The sequence below is a fragment of the Perognathus longimembris genome, chromosome 1 (genome assembly GCF_023159225.1).
Source record: "Perognathus longimembris pacificus isolate PPM17 chromosome 1, ASM2315922v1, whole genome shotgun sequence".
Classification (NCBI taxonomy): domain Eukaryota; kingdom Metazoa; phylum Chordata; class Mammalia; order Rodentia; family Heteromyidae; genus Perognathus; species Perognathus longimembris.
The window spans coordinates 25,548,628-25,568,966 of record NC_063161.1 but is presented as its reverse complement, the minus strand read 5'-3'; positions in this window follow the sequence as shown (position 1 = coordinate 25,568,966).

The window sequence follows — 20,339 nt, the reverse complement described above, 5'->3', positions numbered from 1 at the left end:
ATGTTTATTATCCACTGCCTTCCTTCAATTTGTGATATGAAGTTGAGTGTAACTTTTTCATTGTTATTGTCTTCAATATTATGTGGTATTTTTAATGTGACATCTTCATAAATTTTCCCTATACATTTTAGTAAAATTATAGTTAAGTTGTAATTGGAGTGTTTAAAATTTACATGACACTTTTCATCTTGTCTGTTAAATAAGTAATTAATCCATAACATCTCTACAGCAATGTGCAAGCATTTCATCTAAGTTAATTAGACCAATGAAGAAAGTAAACATTATGCTACAGAAATATAAACATTGCAAGATGATCTAGTCTGAGGGAAGGAATTGCATTAAGCTTCTAATTAATCTGGGAGGAAATGTCCCAAAGTGGTAAAAGAAGAATAGTAAACAAAATAATCAAATTGGATCTAGGAATGTATTTCATAATCTTACTCTCACTTTCCCTTTTTATCTGTCTTCATCTCAGTCACTCTCTCATTCTCTATCTGACTCTGTGTGTGTGTCTGTCTGTCTGTCTATCTAGCTTTCTCTCTCTCTCTCTCTCTCTCTCTCTCTCTCTCTCTCTCTCTCTCTCTCTCTCTCTCTCTCTCTCTCTCTGTTTCTCTCTCTTCTGTCTTTGCTGGGACACCGTGAATTCAGGGCTGAGGGATTTGTGTTTGCTAAACAAAGCTCTACTATAGTCCTGGCCTTTTTCATGCCTGGTTATTTTGGGATGTATCTAACTTTTTGCCTGGACGTTTTTGTCAGGGAACTTCAAATATCTAAATCAACCTCCCACATAGCTGGGCTGGAATGGGCACCCCCACTGTACCAAGCTATTGTTTGAGATGGGGTCCTGTCATTGTTTTTTGCTCAGGCTAGCTTTGAACTTTTTTTTTTTTTTTCTGAATCTTTACCACAGAGTTACTAGCATTACTTTTGTGAGCCACGGGTACCAAGAAATAGGCATTTGCATACATAAAGCTGTATTACAATTGTGTGTGTGTCTGTGTGTCACTTGCTTGCACCAAGTGATGGTATTCTTAATACAGCAACAAAAGTGGTAGGATTTGTGTTCTCACAAATGCAATTTTAACACATTTTAAATTAATACAGAATGAATGATTTAAATGTATTTAAAGTACATTTGGGAGAATGATGTCCAGAAATACTCATTGCTTTTGTTTAAATCCAGTCAAGTCAATATTGTTGCATGAGTAAGCTTTTACTCAAAAATAAGTTCCACTAAGTGAAAAACTCTTGTTTATCAATGATTTGTTTTCTCCTGCACATTAAAGAGAGCTCTTTAATCTCCTTGTTATTACATTTAGATGTCCCTTGTCAATGTATCTGTTCTTCTGAAGAAATTCCTTTTTCTAGATGTTTTTGTTTTCGTGGTTAATTTATTAAATTAGAATGTGTTTGAATAGACAAAATACCAGACTTTTCTACTCCTTTTCACTTATACTGATGCAATTACAGGGTGTGGGAGTAGCAATGAAAAATATACAGCCCCAAATGAAAACCAGATATCCCTGCAGCAGGTGATGAATGATGAAGAACTTCACAGTGAATAGAGAATAGTGATCCAAAGTTCCTGGAAGTAAAGTTAACAACCAGTCAATTATTTCCTCTCTTGCTTGGTTAACGGAAGATTGCAATGAATGTCTAGAAGTGCCGAACCACTGACATGGATCTCTGGAGGATCCTTTGTCTCCCAACTAGGGAATAAGTCCACTATTTATTGAAGTCCATTTTCACCTTATTTGTAGAGACACTTTTAAGCTATTTTTTTCTCAGATTTTCTTGTCATTGTGTATGACTCTATGATTGAATTCTACCTACTGGAACAACAACCAAAGTGATGAAGCACTGCACCAGGCCTGGCCCATGCATGATTTTTCCACCACTTGCTTGGCTCTTTCTCATCTGGAAGCAAAATTGATCAAAGTATTTTAAAAATTAATGTACACTCATTATATGCATGGAGTTTTGCTCTGATATTTTTATCTGAAAATACAACATATTTTGTGTACCTCAGAGTAGGTAATGATTTCAAAGTTACTTAAGTTCCTTAGAGAAAAAGGTATAACATTTGCACGAAATTAACCTACACATTTTCATCAAATTTTAAAGAATCTCTAGATTATATATGATTCTAATATTATATAAAAGCTGCATAAAGAGTTATTTATGCTTAGAAAATATTAATGAGACAAATATCTGCATGTGTTCAGGTCAAGGTTCATTCTTCCCACAATATTTTGAATGAATTTTACACTTTGGGGGTCATTGTTTAGATTTTGATATTCATCTTATCAGACTCTTAATTCTTACTGACACTTAAGAGAGTCTAAATGGGTCATTTGCAAGGGCATATTCTGTCAATTATGGTTTTCTACTTAGGTTATAAATAACTGTTAAAGCCACCTTCAACTTATCCTGGAAAAATAAAAAGTTTAGCATACGTATTGTGTATTCAAAATTTGAGGCCCATTTTATATCAGAAATAACTAATATTCTTCTGTACAAAGTATTCTGGAGTCTGTTGAATTGAATTAGAGAACTAAATCTGTCTAGTGCATTTTTGAGTCAGAGTAGGTAACACTAAACACAGTAAAAATTGTAAATGACACAAATGGTTAAAATGAGTAGAATACTTAAAATTTTGGGGGGGTGCTAAAAATCGATTTACCCCTGAATAGCTTTCAATTGTGGTATTTTCAGAACTGCAAATCTGTCATGAGATTTTAATCCCAATTCTGAAGTTAAAATAAAAATGAAAGAAGAAAGACAAAGGGAACTGTATTCTGCCATTGACATCAATTTTTCCAACAAATAGTTCAATAAATACTTTCTGACATTATTTGGCAGTAGATGTAACATGTAACTTTTAATGGGATGCAATGAGCAGCTTCGTGCCCAGTAGAGGAGGAACTTCCTTTTGGTCAATATAAATTGATTCTAAAATTCAATAACATTTAGATCTTGCTTGCCTGGTTACCTGATTTTTGTTTTTTCCTTCATTTATTTATTTTTCCTGGCCTAAATTTTCCTAGTGAACTAAAGGACCTAGACTATTCTCTGACTAGTTCTCACACAATGTTATTATACTGTAAAATAATTACACAATTTCTACTCACTTTCATACAAGACATGAATCAAAAAATGGAGTATCCAATTCAATCAATTCTGTCCTCAAAAATGAACCCAAATTGATAAGCCACACTCCAGTGACAATATACATTTACTTTTGCTATTTTGTTATCTAGATAGGCTCACCTTCTCTGCTGACTTGAAATATTTTCTATTTTGTTGAAAAGTGAGCTATTCTCTGTAACACTTAGAAGAATCATGTACTTGATGCTTTGTGACTTAATTAATGTCTCAAGAGTCTGAAAATGAGTGGCATTGTTAGTGGATTGCCTCATTGAAATGTTTGTATAACTTTATTTCAAAAAAGAAAAAGATATAGATGCTAATTTATTTCTGCTTAATTATAACTATCTTATTCTATCTTGAAAGAGGCAAAATTTAAAAAAAAACTTCTGGCACTATTTAAAACTAGAATAAACAAAAAACTCTTGCAAGTTAACAAGAATGCAATTGCATTTAACAATAATAGATGTGGTTTGTGTTCTGGCTCAAAGGGAAGAGTAATAGAGTGTTGCTTAGCAAGCACAGACATTTGAGTTCAAACCCCTGTACTGCACAAAGAGAGAGAGAGAGAGAGAGAGAGACAGACAGACAGACAGACAGACATAGACACAGGCACACAGAGATTGGGGGAGGGAGAAAGTAATAGAAATTGCCATAGCAAATTTGAAGAAACTGTTAATATAAAATTCACAGTAAGAGAAATCTGAATGGCAAAAAGTATACAAATTACATTTACTGTGTAAAGAGAAAATCAAGAAAACCTTCTAGTTAAAATGATTAAATCACCAAAGCTTTAAAATCAGTATCACTAACATTCAATGGTATTTGGAATGAATAATTATCCTTGGATACTGGTAGTGAGGTTTTTTTTTTTTGGTAGAAACTACATATATATATCACTGTATATATCTACCTATATATATAGGTAGATATATATATAGGTAGATATATATATAGGTAGATATATATATATGTAGATAGATAGGTAGATAGATAGATACACTTTACAACCAAACAAGAGCGTTTCAATGTATGCTCCAGATATATTTATAATTTAATCTACAGTTTGAGGTAGATGAGCTGTATATATTCTAGATGTCTGCATATATGACAATATGTTAAATATGCACATACACATATGTCTGTATATACTTACATATATAATCAATATATATCAATGTGTGTATATATCAATATATAATATGCAAATATACATATATAATCACATAACAAAATGAATGCATTGCAAGGCTAATTTACATAGAAATTTCTTCCAGTGAAACTGTAAAATGATAAAAATTTAACCAGTGGTTACTAAATTTGGTGATAGATATGGGAAAGTGATTCAACAAGTTATATTTTTTGGATTGAAAATGATGGTCTACAATTAGACCATGCTGAAGATTATCCAAATGCAAATATTCTAATTTTATTAAATTGCACAATAAGGATAGAATGCTTTTGATATTTGGAAATTGTAGTGATCGTGGTTTAATTCAGAATAAAATGGTAGGAAATGATAAGATTATATCATGCCTATCTTTGTTCAGACATATGCATAAAACACTTTGATTTTCGAATACTGATAAACTTCTCACATATTTACCAATAACGTAAAGTGAAATTTTATTTCTTTATGAGAAAGAAAATAAAGAATTCTAGTAAGGCCCAATAAAACAATATGTGTATGAGAGAAAATAAGCCTGATATTCAGAATCTTAGCCTGACCATGATCAACTCAATGCTGGTCCCCAAGGGGCAAAAAACTACAAAAGATAGTAATGAACAAGGAAAATGTTACAGTAAAACCTAGAAGATGATAAAAATTACTTAAATAAGATTTCCCAAAATCTAAATGACAGCCATGTTTGTCCATTCCCAGGAAGCTAAGGAAGAAAGTCATGGTTGCATAACTATTGGAAATGAGAGTCAAAAATGAGGTAGGAGAATAAGAAGGCAGGGTAGAGAGTGAATTCTGTTGCAGAAAGTCACTTTCACCAAAATGCCTTGTCTACTGTTTCTTTAAAAATGTGCTATAACAGAAAATATAATGAAACGTCTTCACATACTGTATTAAACTGCCTTCCTCCCTCCCCCATACATCAGTTTGATAATAAAAATTTGAAAAAAAAAACTGCCTTGCATAGTAAGTAAATAAACTCAAGGATGTTTTGATAATTAGTATACACTTTGTGAAGAAAATAGAGATTTTAATCCACTAAGTCCTACTCTCAACACTGATAGATTCTATTCCTTTATTTTTTTTCCCCCACTGGCACCTTGGCGTTTTCACTTTGCAACTGTAGGCAGTTTTACTCGTAAAGAATTCATGTCTCTAATGTGTTCTAATCCAAATATAACAATCTCTTCTTTTTCAGTTATTATCTATTAGAAAAATGAAGTAGATAATATGTACTCAGAAAAATAGGTTGAGTAATTCACTCATTTCCATTTGGCTAAAATGCTTTGTATTGTTGTCTACAGAAGATTAAGAAAAATCAGGTTATTTCTTCAACTTATGGTCTCATTCACAAATAAATGCATTATAATGTGCCTTGCACTTTAACTTTTTGGTGATATTTGGAAGTTTATTAGCAGAATACTGGAAAAAGAAAACCCAAAACAAAACAAAACAAAAACAACAAAAAAACAAAAAACAGATCAGTTGGTGTTTTTCCTTATCTAGTCACCTAGGAAAGCCAGGACAAATTATTTTACAGAAATGCCTTATAAGCTCAGAATTACTAGAGTAGATTACCAAACAGTTAAGTCAGTGCTCATTGCAATAACCCATTACACACTTTACAAGGCAGGATAGTCTTAATTATGTGGTCTTATAAACTGATTCAAACACTTGTATGGAAATATCCACAAATTTGCTTCAATTCTCAACAACAGAATGAAGTTTAAATCTTAGGTAACTTAAAAACTTTTAGGTAATCAAAATGCTAATAAAGAGAAAGAAAAATTGTTAGCATATTTTTACTAATATTTTTGTGAAACACATATAAAATACAACTGAAATACTCTATTTTGTGAAAAAAATTGCAGGTAAACAATTTAATTTCTAAGCTTAATAGATCTTCTTAACTTTGTAAATATAAACATATCACAAAAAGTTATCATGTTAGACACATTTCACTTTCCATTTCTTTCAAATCTGAGAAGAGAAAGCAGAATACCATTTGTGAAGTGAATTCTACTTAAAGTATATAGAGTCCTATGTAACTCAAAATGATAACCACTTCCTTTTTATATGTGATAGCCTCCCACAGATTAAAATAATATTATTTCTCAATGTTATTGCTGAAATTTTCATACATGTAACTCTAAAATTAACATTTTACTGGATAGTGTCTTTATTCCATTTTTTTAGACAATACTTTGGCAAATATCAGGAGAATATATAACATGACTATTATCTATAACAGTTTTTAAAATGTTATACAACATAAGTTTAAAGGTTGTGTTTTGCAGAATTACTGAATGATTTCAATTGAAATCTGATTGTGATGTGGTTGTAATAAATGTTTATGCAACCAGTAAGTGCCCTCCACCTCTAAGGGTTTTCCTTTTTAATCCAAAGTCTCTTGTGTTTTATAATAGTGTACCGCATGTTTCTACTTTTCCTTTCTCTCTCATTTTTCACTAATGAAACACAATAATTTTACCCTCATGCCATTTTGTCTTGTCGTTATAGCTTCCTTTTACAAAGGAAAGTTAGAACACTTCTGATTGTTGTAGATATTAATGGTTGTTACCAAAATGTAATAAAAGGCTCCTTTTCTGGAGTTTTGTTAAGCTTTTATGTCCTTATTCATAAATGAATAATGCTTTGAAAGATGAGCGCTGATATCCAAGGTTAGGGTGATGGACAGTGTCACTGGATGAGAGAAAGCAGCTTGTCATAGGTGAAGGTCTTCCAGCAGGCTGGACCACAATATCACAAATCTGCTGAACTTAATGGAAGTAACTTCTTAGATGTGGATTGTTATTGTGTGTCATATCACCAAGGGCAATGCCAAAGGACACTTTTAGAGAGATGGATAGGTTTTGCAGCATCCAAACAGTCCAAACTTGGAGAAAGTAATGACATCTAATGTAACATATAACTCTATTTATATACTTACTGCACCATATCATATGCATTTTACGCAATTTGTGAGCAATGAATTTAAAGTAAATTTTGTATAGGGCCTCTGCATATGTTGTTCTTTGACAAACAACGGAAACACCTAGGTTCTTTTTTAAGTAAGTTTATTAAAAAGGATAGGGGTTAGGTTCCAGTATCCCTGGAGAGATTCAACATTAAGGCCAGCATTAAGTGAAGTTTCTAGAAGTTTATCAGGAGGAATAATAAAACAAGTGGTGCTCTCAGTAGGAACCACCTCCCAACATTTTGTTTTACATATTTCTGAGTTAAAAATGGAAGTTCTAGAGAGAAAAAGCCATACAGTCATAAAAATAGATTTTGCATTCACTTTTCTGTAAGGTTTCAGGCAGAGGCTGATAGGTGTAATTACCTGAAGGAATCTTGAAGGAGTATTATACACATATATAATAAGAGAGATGAAAATAATGCCCAAAAGATAAATTCCAGAATTAAACTGAGGCTTTGAAGAGCCTTCACAATAACTTCTTTTTTTCCAATTATCACAAAATTATACTTTTTGTATAGACATTGCCTGAGCACAAACACCTTTCCTTCTCAGTGATGAGAGTATAGCGTCTTTAATTTTTTTTCTGAATAATTACTTATTTATTATCAAAGTGATGTACAGAAGGGTTACAGCGTCATACATAAGGCAGTGGGTTCATTTCTTGTACAATTTGTTACCTCCTCCCTCATTTCTCCCCCTCCATTCCCCTTTTCTTCTCCCCCCATGAGTTGCTCAGTTGGTTTACACCAAATGGGTTTTTTTATGTTTCTTTCTTCTTTTATCTTATTTATTGTCAAACTGATGTACAGAGAGGTTACAGTTTCATACGTTAGGCATTGGGTACATTTCTTGTACTGTTTGTTACCTCCTCCCTCATTCCCTCCCTCCCCCTTTCCCTCTCCCTCCATGAGTTGTTCAGTTGGTTTACACCAAACAGTTTTGCAAGTATTGTTTTTGTAGTCGTTTGCTTTTTTATCCTTTATCTCTCGATTTTGGTATTCCCTTTCCCTTTCCTAATTCTAATCCCAGTATTGTTGATGATCCCTTCCTGTGGTTGTACCCGCACTATCACTGTATCTTATATGAGTACATTGGAAACTGTATATACCAAATGGTTTTGTAAGTATTGATTTTGGAGTCGTTTGTCTTTTTATACTTTGTCTATTGATTTTGATATTCCCTTTCCCTTCCCTAGTTCTAATACCAGTATATACAATGTCCAGGGTACTCAGATGAGATATAGGGATAGCACCTGGACAACCACAGGAAGGGAATCCAAGAGGATCATCAACAACAAAAAAACTAATGTTTCACATGGCATGTTGAAAGTAATTACAAGTGATACAACACTTGTTTCCATAACATGGAGTTCATTTCATTTAACATCATCTGATGTGTTCATAAGGGCATTTGGCTCTTGTGATCCTCTGCTATGACCCGCCTAAACCTGTACTAATTATTCCCTATGAGGTAGGTCATAAAGTCCATGTTTCTTTGGGTCTGATTCACTAGGGTCTTTAAAATGTCTGTGTGGGCATAGATGTTATCAATTTGACGAGTAGCTATAAGTTAGAGTGAGATTATTAATAACCTTAATTCCCTAAACATTGTTGAAAAACTAATACATCTGGAGTTTTGGGAAACATATTAATTGCATAGTAAATGCCAACTCTGACCTATTTTACCTAGGGACACACTTTAATGATGGAAAGATTACAAATTAAAGAAAATTTTTATTGGGACAAAAACTGTAGTTCTGGCATCTTTAAAATGATGCAGAGATTTATGTTATGATAACAGAATTGTTACTGGCTTCATGTTCTCAGAGAGTGGCAATTTTAGAGGGAACGTGATTCAGCAGTGTTCTTTAAAATGCCAATTAGTAGAGTCTATAAAATACTTTCCTTGTAACTCTGTGGAATGTGGCATCATCTATCCATACATTTAAGATTTAATAAGTCCTTGATTTGTTCAAAGTGGTATTGTAGAAACAACAGCTATATATGTTACAAAAAACTAAACTAATATAAACTCTACCTTCATGGACTTCCCATTCTTTTTGTATTATTTTTAGCATCACCTAGCTCATTCCATATTAATTCATGTATCTAGATTATTGTGACTGTATTCACCAGCCTTTCCCTCCTCAGTGGGTTCGCCCTCCTTCCACTACTACCCATCTCCTAAGCCAGACATGCTTCTAGTTCTTAATGTTCCCGTCATTACACTGCCTGTTAATTGTTCAAAGTCATTTCACTATGTTACTTCACATCTGGAATACAGTGTTTTAGTTAGGTTGAATTTTGCATGTTATTGTGATTCTGTTTACATGTATGTTTTTGTCTAACATCAACATAGGAGACAGAGTAAGTTAACTTTATTCTTCTGATCTAGGCTTACTTTGCTTAATATGATGGTTTTCCATTCAACTGTTTCTCTGAAAATGTGGTAACATCATTCTATTTTATGGAAAAAAATTATTATATATACGCATGTACGTATACATACTCATATACCTATACATTTATTATACATTTATATATCACATTTTAATTATTTTATTTTTATAGGTTATCTAGATTGTTTTTATAGCTTGTTTATTGTTAGTATAGTAATAAAATAATAATATAGTAATAAAAAGTAATAAAAAATAATAATGGAAACATGGGCATGAGGGTAACACTGTATTTTGTATCCTGATTTAAATTTCTTCAGATAAATGTCTGAGAGTGTCATAACTGGTACACAGGCTAGTTCTATCTTTAGCTCCCCCAATCTAAGATTTCACATTTTTACATGCAAAAAATGAGCATAATCATGAATATATTAGCCAATTGTGTGTACCATGAAGGAGAAGTGTAGTGGAAAGGTTGCTGCAGGTAGGGTAGGGAAGACAACAGTAGTTTCTAGTGGGCGGGGCTCTGTGTGTTACTTGAATAGAGAGACAAATCCAGTTGAAGTCGTTAAATCACACAGACTTTACACAGTCTCAGACAGCTGGATATCATCTAAAATGATCTCTGTGATTTTTATATGCTATATTACCCAGAGTTCCATCAATGTAATTATTTCCTTAACCATAAAATTTTTTCCTGAATCTTCTTTTTCCACATGCATTCTCAACTATCATAATAAAGAAAATCATGTGTGAATTCCTATCTTGCATCTAGATTTCCGTTCAGGAGGCTTCTATTCAACTCTGAGATATCTCCACAGGAATGTCCCAGAGGCATCTTCTGTGCATCCTTTCCAAGTTGAAATGGATTATTTCCACTATCCTTCCTGTGATCCTACTTTAAGTCATTAATCTGCCTCTATTTTCCTACATATAGAAACTTGAAGCCTTTCTTGGTTACTTTCTGACATCTTTTCTTTTGGGAAGTCACAGGTTTCCATTTAGTTTGCTTTCTAAATATTTCTCAATAACAGCAAACAACACTGGATTTCTGCCTTCACAATCAGAAGCTCTGATCATCATTTCGATATTCTAGCTATAACTTTCTAGACTTCAAATGTCTTTATCTAGTGCTTTTACTAACCTCGTTGAAATGAGTTTGTATGAACTTCTCAAGCTCCTTCTTAAAGACATTCAGTGATTTGTTACTATAGTCCATCTCCTAATGAAACAATATTTTTATATAATTAGTCCTACTTTTAAGCTACTTATTTGATTTGATCTAAGAATACTGGCTCAAATGGTCCAGCAAGTACCACTTAACAAGTACCTGGCCCAGTTCAAACCTCACTACCACTAAGTAACTAATCAGTAAGTCCAAAAGTAAGTAAATTAACACAATATGTTTAAAAGAGGAAACTGGCACTTGAAATGCTGGGAAGGAGAAAATGAAGCTAAGTATTAATAGGAGTAGAAAGTGTTTTTTAAATAAAAGCCCATAAATATTAAGCATACTCCACTAGCAGTTTTAGAGATCTTGTGGCGTCCAGCATAAGACAGTATCCACATGATGACAGACAGATAAAAACCTCCAAATACCTGGATCTCACTGTTGTACTAAGTGATTTCAGATTGTGCATTTCCACCACATTCTTTGCAGCTTGGAAAACACGTAGACTCTCCATTCTGACCTCAACCCTCTCACACTGTCCAGCATTAAATCCATGCTCATTAAATCTCAGTGACAAAGCTGATGAGTACATTGGAGCTCCATTTTGAGGAGACACTAGTCTTTGCTGATCAGCCAGGACAGAGACCAGGAAGACAAACATAATGAGTGATTGGAAGGAGTTGATGTGCACTTTAGAAATTGTATGTAAGCTTTGGTGTCCTGATCCATAGCCTGCCTAAGCACTCATATTTTTCATTTCAGTTTTAATATAGTCATGGCACATGTCATGATAATGACTGCTCTTCTTTTTAAGCAAATGAAATATTTCTTTTAACCAGAAAGTTCTATGCAGTGACAATCCTGATCCTAATTGAAACTGCATTGCTGGTTAGACCCTCAAGTACTTAAGTCCTTAGATCTACAGACTATGTGATGCTAAAAAAAAATCATGACACTATGATTAGAATAGAGACAAAATGTTCTTCAGGTCAGAAAAAAAAAAAAACTGGAATGAGTGACCAAGGGGTTTATGTGTTACATTTCATCACAAAGTTGTCAGGCTTGTGATATAATGTAGAACTCTAAAAGCTATTATTTCAGTGAATTATAACCCCAAATATTTTCACTGTGAGTATTTATATTATCAGGGATCTCAATATTATATATTGCCAGTATAATGTGTAACCTATTTTCAGTGACATATCTTTATCATATGCTATCAGCTAAAGTAGCATAATTATCATTATAGTAAGGTTGTACATGAGAGCTGATGTTTTAATTCTTATTATCACAGTTATTAGAGATGTCTCTTCAACAAGAAGGTTAAAAACATTCATAGGTTAAAGTTTAAATTCAGTACTTGGAATTTTTAAGTTATTGTCAGTTTTAAGAGATCTTTTATTAGAAAAAAAATTCAGTGAGACAGTAAGAAGTTTTAGTGCTTTCTCCTCATTTCACATATCTTCAGTGAGTACCAAGAAGCTACCTTGCAGGAAAACAAAGCAATGAGAGGAAAAATACAAACAATTCAATTCTGTCTCACTGAAGCTAATAGGAGCACCTGCACACAGAAAACCTGCTTAAGTGCAAAATCTTTTGTTAAATTTTTTTTCCCAGGCCATACAAATTTTAAATGGTTCTTAAAATTTTGAAACATAATAAGCAATAGATTTCTAGTAATTATAAGGCTATCTACTTCCAGCTTCCCAGTTAAGTTCAGGCCTGAGTAACCATTAGTGGGTAATTAGAAGTGGCATGGGAGATAGACTGTTTAACACAGACTTGTTTTTCCTGGCAAAAAAGGCCTACTTACCTTATGTAAATTGTCAGGAGATCATTATCATTCAGCCCTACCAATCAGTACTTAATTTGTTGATAGCCTTGACAGTGGTGGCTCGAATATAATTGGCATGGACTCTCTGAGATTAAAAAAAAAATTGGGTTGTGCACAAAACTAAACAACATAATTACCAACAATTAGACATTAATTACTAGGTAGCAGATTCTCAAATCCTTCTGCTGAATTTGGCTAAAGCTAGACCTAATTATATTTAATGTTGTGAAAATATCCATGTTCCTAAGACAATCAGGTGTTCAGAAGGTGTTTTCTGTACACACTGTTTCACTATGGATTACCATGTCTGGAAATTAAATATATTTGTATCTGAGAACAATCTGATTATAATAGGAAAAGTAGAGATGGAAGTTATGTTAATTTGGTCATCATTTATCTACTTACTTTATCAGGCCACTTACTAAACAGTGAGGTAAGAACAATAAAAAAGAAATATAAAAGAATATAAAGTTTTCTGAATATCTGTGTTTTGAACAAAGAGAACTAGAATAACATTCCAACAAAAGCAGAGTTTCTATAAATATCTACCCAACAAGATCCTGAATATCAGGTCAGAGACCTACAGGAATGCTGATACCATAGATTTTTCTTTACTTTTCTTTCTTTTTCCTTCCTTCCTTCCTTCCTTCCCCCCACCACCTCCCTCCCTCCCTTCCTTCCTTCCTTCCTTCCTTCCTTCCTTCCTTCCTTCCTTCCTTCCTTCCTTCCTTCCTTCCTTTCTTTTTCTTTCTTTCTTTCTTTCTTTCTTTCTTTCTTTCTTTCTTTCTTTCTTTCTTTCTTTCTTTCCTTTTTTGTGATTTTAATTCTGTTGCTAGTCCTGGGGCTTGGGACCCAAGGCCTGAGTATGGTTCCGGAGCCTCTTTGTTCTCAAAGCTAGCTCTAGACCACTTCCAGCCTTTCTGTTTTTTGTTTTATTTTGTTTTGTTCTTTTGGCAGTTATGGGGCTTGAACTCAGAGCCTGGGTGCTATCCCTGAGCCACTGTGTTCAAGAGTCACAGCATCACTTCCACTTCCAGCCTTTTCTGAGTAGATAATTGAAGATATAAGTCTCAGGACTTTCTTGTCTGCACTCATTTTGAACTGAGATCCTCAGATCTCAGCCTCCTGATTAGCTAGCACTAGAACTCTGAGACGCTTGTGCCCAGCTGACAACATAGTCTTGACAATAGGTTTTTATAACCAGGTAGAACATGAAAACATATTCTTACACACACACACACACACACACACACACACACACACACACACAATCTCTTGCCTCCATTTGGAACATGATAAACATGAGCAAATATCCCTAAAACATAGAAAATTATATCTAAATAACAGTGTCAGAGCAATAGCCAAATAAATATTTTCCTCTTTTATTTTTTGTGAATAAGGATCCAAGAAAGATGTCTATGTTCTCTATCCACTTAATTCTCTAAGGCAATTATTCTGTCTAATCATACAAGACAAGTTATTCTCTACAGTAGGCCATTAGGAAACAAAACACTTATGCTTACCTGGGGGGCTCTGCTGCTCTATCATGTTTCTTACTTCAACCCTTAATATATTCTTCAGTTAGCTAGATGTATGCATGTTTTCTGAGGAAAGTGAGATGTAGATTTTCCTTTTTCTTTCTTTACCTTCATTTCTCCCTTCTTCTTTCTTCCTTCCTATCTTTCCCTTTCTTTTCCCCTCCTTCATTTCCTCCCTCCTTCCCTCAGTCTCTTGCTCCTTCCTTCTCTCTATTCACTTCCTTCCTTCTTCCTTTCCTTCCTTCTTCTCTCCTTTTTTCTCTTCTCTCCTTTTTTAAACTTTTCCTCTTCTTTAACAACTTCCACTCTCCCTCTTCTTCTTTTGCTTCTTTCTTCTTATTCTTCTCTTGATGTTCTTCCAGAATTTCTTTTTACCTTCATGATAACTACAAGTTTATTTTAATTAGAACAATCTGTGGTTTCTGTTCTATGTTCTCCATTCTTTTACAACTTCTTAAATACTTAAATGTAATTCCATACAATGATCCCTCCCAGTTCTTATTCCAAGGAAGAAAGTTTTTTTAAACATTTCTTATTTGTTGGATGTCATTCTTTCTATAAATTCCACAATACTGTTTGATCCATACTACTAATATCATTGAGATTCTGAGACTTTACAATTTGTTAACAATCTAACCTCACTTGTCTTTTTATATATTTTAATTTTCTCAGACCATAACAAGTGCTCTTGTATCCATTTTTCTCTATGTTGTTTCTTTAATTTTTATTGTCAAACTGATGTACAGAGAGGTTACAGTTTCATATGTTAGGTATTGGGTACATTTTTTGTACTGTTTGTTACCTCCTCCCTCATTCCCCCCTACCCCTCCCCATTCTCTTTCTCCCCAAGAGTTGTTCAGTTGATTTACACTAAACAGTTTTGCAAATATTGCTTTTGTAGTTGTTTGTCTTTTTACCCTGTGTCTCTCGATTTTGGTATTTCCTTTCAGTTTCCTAGTTCTAATACCAGTATACACGGTTTCCAATGTACTCAGATAAGATACAGAGGTAGAGCAGGTACAACCACAGGAAGGGGATACAAGAGGGTCATCAATAATAGAAGCTACAGTTTCACATCACATGTAGAAAGTAATTACAACAGTGATACAACACTCATTTCCATAACATGGAGTTCATGTCACTTAACATCATCTTCTGTGTTCATAAGGGTATATCTATTGGGGTCTTGTGATCCTCTGCTGTGACTAGCCTAAACCTGTGCTAGTTATTCCCTATGAGAGAGACCATAAAGTCCATGTTTCTTTGGGTCTGGCTCACTTCACTTAGTATAATTTTTTCCAAGTCCTTCCATTTCCTTATGAATGGGACAATGTCATTCTTTCTGATAGTGGCAAAACATTCCATTGTGTATATGTACCACATTTTCCTGATTCATTCGTCTACTGAGGGGCATCTGGGTTGGTTTCAGATTCTATGACAAATTGTGCTGCGATGAACATGGTTGTGCTGGTGGCTTTAGTGTGCTCTTGTTTGTGGTCTTTTGAGTAGATGCCCACAAGTGGCCCTGCTGGGTTATAGGGGAGCTCTATGTTTAGCCTTCAGAGGAATCTCCATACCACTTACCAGAGTGGCTGAACCAGCTTAAATTCACACTAACAATGAAGTTGGGTTCCCTTTTGGCCACATCCCCTCCAGCATTTATTATTGTTAGTTTTCTTGATATAGGACATTCTTACTGGGGTGAGATGGAATCTCAATGTTGTTTTAGCTTGCATTTCTTTTATGGCCAGTGATGTAGAGCACTTTTTTAATATGTCTCCATCCTGCCAGTAACTCATCTGAAGTTTGGTTTACCTTGCAAAATGGCAATCTTTCCCATGACATACTATGGAACAGGTAGCATAATCAATTAGTGCATATAAGTAAAATGGATGTATTCTTCCTTGTCATTCTAATGTCTACCAAAAGTATGTCATATAGAAAATTTTAAAAATGTGTGTTTTTGTTTTACTTGCTTTGAAGTTGAAGAATATTTTGTCTCAGACTAGATACAGTTATATATTGAGGTGTATAAGGCCTTAAAGAGACAAAATAGGAACAAGCCAAAAAAAAAATATTTTAAGTTTTTATATTATTTATGGAAATTCTTTTCTCTCAAGCAGTATATATCTAGACGATGAATGTCTCATTTGAGTGGATCATTGAGGTTGTTACAGAAGAAGAATCCTTTCTCACTTTGAAGCTCAGGACTTTGATAAAGCTAATGAAAAACTAGAGAAATGGTAAAACTGCCAATTATATTGACGGGAAATGTTCATATTTAAGAGCTGAAATCAATACAATCACATGACTTCAATGTAGTAATTTAGGAAGAATATACTACATAATGTACTATACATACATACTTCATTATACATATTATATAGTGAAAATTATATAGGTCTCAGTCCTTTGGAAGATGTAGAAGTTAGTGCATAAAAGTCTCTTTAAGACATTAAGACATTATTTGGGAGACAAAACTTAGGCTACATGTTAAGAATGTCAGAGCTTTATTTACAAATAAACTATCTAGTGGGTTAGTGACATGGAAACAAATGAGGGAGAAAGCTTCAAAAACTCAAGCAGTAAGATATAAACAATGACCACCAAATCCACTGGGAAGCATTTTACTTAGAATTACTAAATATCACATAGAATAATAAAGGAAATGACTAAGTGAAATGTTCATTTTTAAAAGACATCTTGCAATACACCTTATAATGGCATTTAAAAATTAGGGTTTTACCATAATTTGTTGAAACAAATTGAATATTCAAACCGAAGCCTCTGTCAAGGTTTCAGATCAGCAGTACTGGCCTTGACATTCCCAGATAGAAGTATCTGGAGCTCATCAACCTTATCCCCTATGGAGTTTTAATTTGGGGTGTGATTACCTATCTGTGCAAGTTTTCAAATGTCAATTATTGCATTTAAAGACATTTTCATCTATCGAATAACTCCGCAACTGAGGAGGAACAGGAAAATATATACTTTACACAATGTAATAAGAGCAGCAGAGCCAATTAACTCTGCTATTTAGTATAAAGTTAAGAGCACTAAGTAATAAATATTCACAAACATTTCACTATTATATGGAACCGCAGAGCTGACAGACAATTTTAATACACAATACAGGCAGACTTATTATTGAACTTAATGGCATCTGAAAAATGATGAAACACTCCCAGCCTTGAGCTTGTAATGAGATAAATGTAGAGCTGATCAGCTTGCATACAAATCATCTCATCTGAATAAAATTAATGTTTGGTTTTTATATCTATCCTCAAGCACTACTGATCTCTCTCTTTCATTGTATGAACAATTATAGAAAATAAAATAAAAGTTTAGTACTCATATATTAGTAGGAGGGCCTTCAAAGCATGACATTTTGTCTTCTTAACACTCAAAATTAATGTAAGATTTCCAAGAGGCTCAAAAAATGGAAATAGATTTTTGAATGTTAAATAATAAAATTGCATCTCAGAAATAGTTTTTGAACATATTTACATATCTCACAAAAATTACATGCTAGCATTTGATGTTGAGGTACTTTATATTCATATATTTAATAGTATCTCCATTTTAATAAAATAAAATTTCCCCAAACCTTATTTTTAATTATAATGTTAAAGAAGATAAACATGTTATTCATGTGTTCTTTAACACCAATCTAAATTTGTTTTTCTGGAATTTTGCATCATTATCTTTAAGTACTCATACAAAGAAGTTGCCATGTAACAGCCTAGTTTATGAATACAGCATGTCTTGATCCATGTTACCCCTTCAATATTAACCTGTATAGTTTGCCAAATTCCCATTCAATATTTTAAATTCTTGAATATTTCTTTATGGTTTTTCATTACTAAAAGTTTTACTTAAAACAATTTGAAACATCTCAGGGAGGGATCCAGGTCTCTTCTTTGCACATGCCATAACAGTTACAGTAGCATTTGGGATTTTATAACTATCAAAAGTACAGAGTTCAAGATCTCAGTTTCCACTGTAAATCTCAACTGTGAATGGAATAAATGTGTCAATCCCTTGGAGGAGGGTATTTTAGAACCAAACCCTTAAACATCAAGTTCAAAGTGAATACATTCCCCCAGTACACGATTTGTATTTTTTTGAGTACTTATTTATTGTCAAAGTGATGTACAGAGGGGTTACAGCTTCATATGTAAGGCAGTGGGTTCATTTCTTGTGCAATTTGTTACCTCCTTCCTCATTTCTCCCCTCTCCTTCCCTGTTTGCCTCTCCCCTAATGAGTTGTTCAGTTGGTTTACACAAAATGGTTTTGTAATGATTGATTTTGGGGTCGTTTGTCTTTTTATCCTTTGTCTCTCAATTTTGATATTCCCTTTCCCTTCCCTAGTTCGAATACCAGCATATACAGTATCCAGGGTACTCAGATGAGATACAGTGATAGTGTGGGGACAACCTCAGGCAGGGGATCCAAGAGGATAATCAACAACAAAAAAGCTACAGTTTCACATGGCATGTTAAAAATAATTACAGCAGTGATACAACACTCGTTTCCATAAAATGGAGTTCATTTCACTAACATCATCTTATGTGATCATAAGGGCATAGCTATTGGGCACTTGTGATCCTCTGCTGTGACTAGCCTACACCTGTACTAATTATTCCCTATGAGTGAGACCATAGAGTTCATGTTTCTTTGAGTCTGGCTCACATCACTTAGTATAATTTTTTCCAAGTCCTTCCATTTCCTTACAAATGGGGCAATGTCATTCTTTCTGATAGAGGCATAAAATTCCATTGTGTATATGTACCACATTTTCCTGATCCATTCATCTACTGAGAGGCATCTGGGCTGGTTCCATATTTCAGCAATGACAAATTGTACTTCTCTGAAGAAGAAATGAGAATAGCCAAGAGACACATGAAGAAATGCTCTACATCACTGGCCATAAATGAAATGCAAATCAAAACAACATCGATATTCCATCTCACCCCAGTAAGAATGTCCTATATCAAGAAAACTAATGATAACAAATTCTGGAGGGGATGTGGCCAAAAGGGAACCCTACTACATTGTTGGTAGGAATGTAAACTTGTTCAGCCACTCTGGAAAGTGGTATGGAGATTCCTCAGAAGGCTAAACATAGAGCTCCCCTATGACCCAGCAGCCCCACTTTGGGGCATCTATCCAGAAGACCATAAACAAGAACACACTAAAGCTACCAGCACAACAATTTTCATCAATTTGTATTTATTTAGAATATCAGTATCAAATTTTATCTCCAAAGACAAAATTATAAAGAAATACCATAATTTTCACAAAATAGAAAATTAAACCATCACTAATTTAAAGAGACTATCTGCTTAATTACAAAGAAAAATTACTAACAATAATACTGGCGAGAATGTGGCCAAAAAGGAACTCTACTACATTCTTGGTAGAAATGTAAGCTTCTTTAATCCCTCTGGAAAGCAGTATGGAGGTTCCTCAAAACACTGAACACAGAACTGTCTTATGAAAATTCCACTCCCACTCTTGGGTATGTATCCAATAGATCACAAACAAGACCACACTAAAGTCATCAAAATGGCCATGCTCATTGCTGAACTATATACCATAAATATATAGAGTTAGCTCAGATGCCACTTACTGGAAAAATAAATCAAGAAAGCATGTCATATATACACAATAGAACCCTACCCCTCCTACTCCTTCCTTTAGTGTTTTCAGGGTATCTGTCTTAATTTCGAGGTCTTTGATCCATTTGGAATTGATTTTGGTGCAGGGTGATATATAAAGATCATGTTTTAGTTTGTTGCATGTGTTGAACCAGTTTTGCCAGCACCATTTGTTAAAAAGCCTGTCAGACGCAAAGAAACATGGACTCTATGGTCTCCCTCATAGGGAATAATTAGCACAGGTTTAGGCTAGTCACAGCAGAGCATCACAAGAGCCCAACAGCTATACCCTTATGACCACAAAAGATGATGATAACTGAAATCAACTCCATGTTATGGAAATGACTGTTATATCACTGTTGTAATTACTTTCAACATGCAATGTGAAACCGTAGCTTCTATTGTTGATGATCCTCTTGTATCCCCTTTCTGT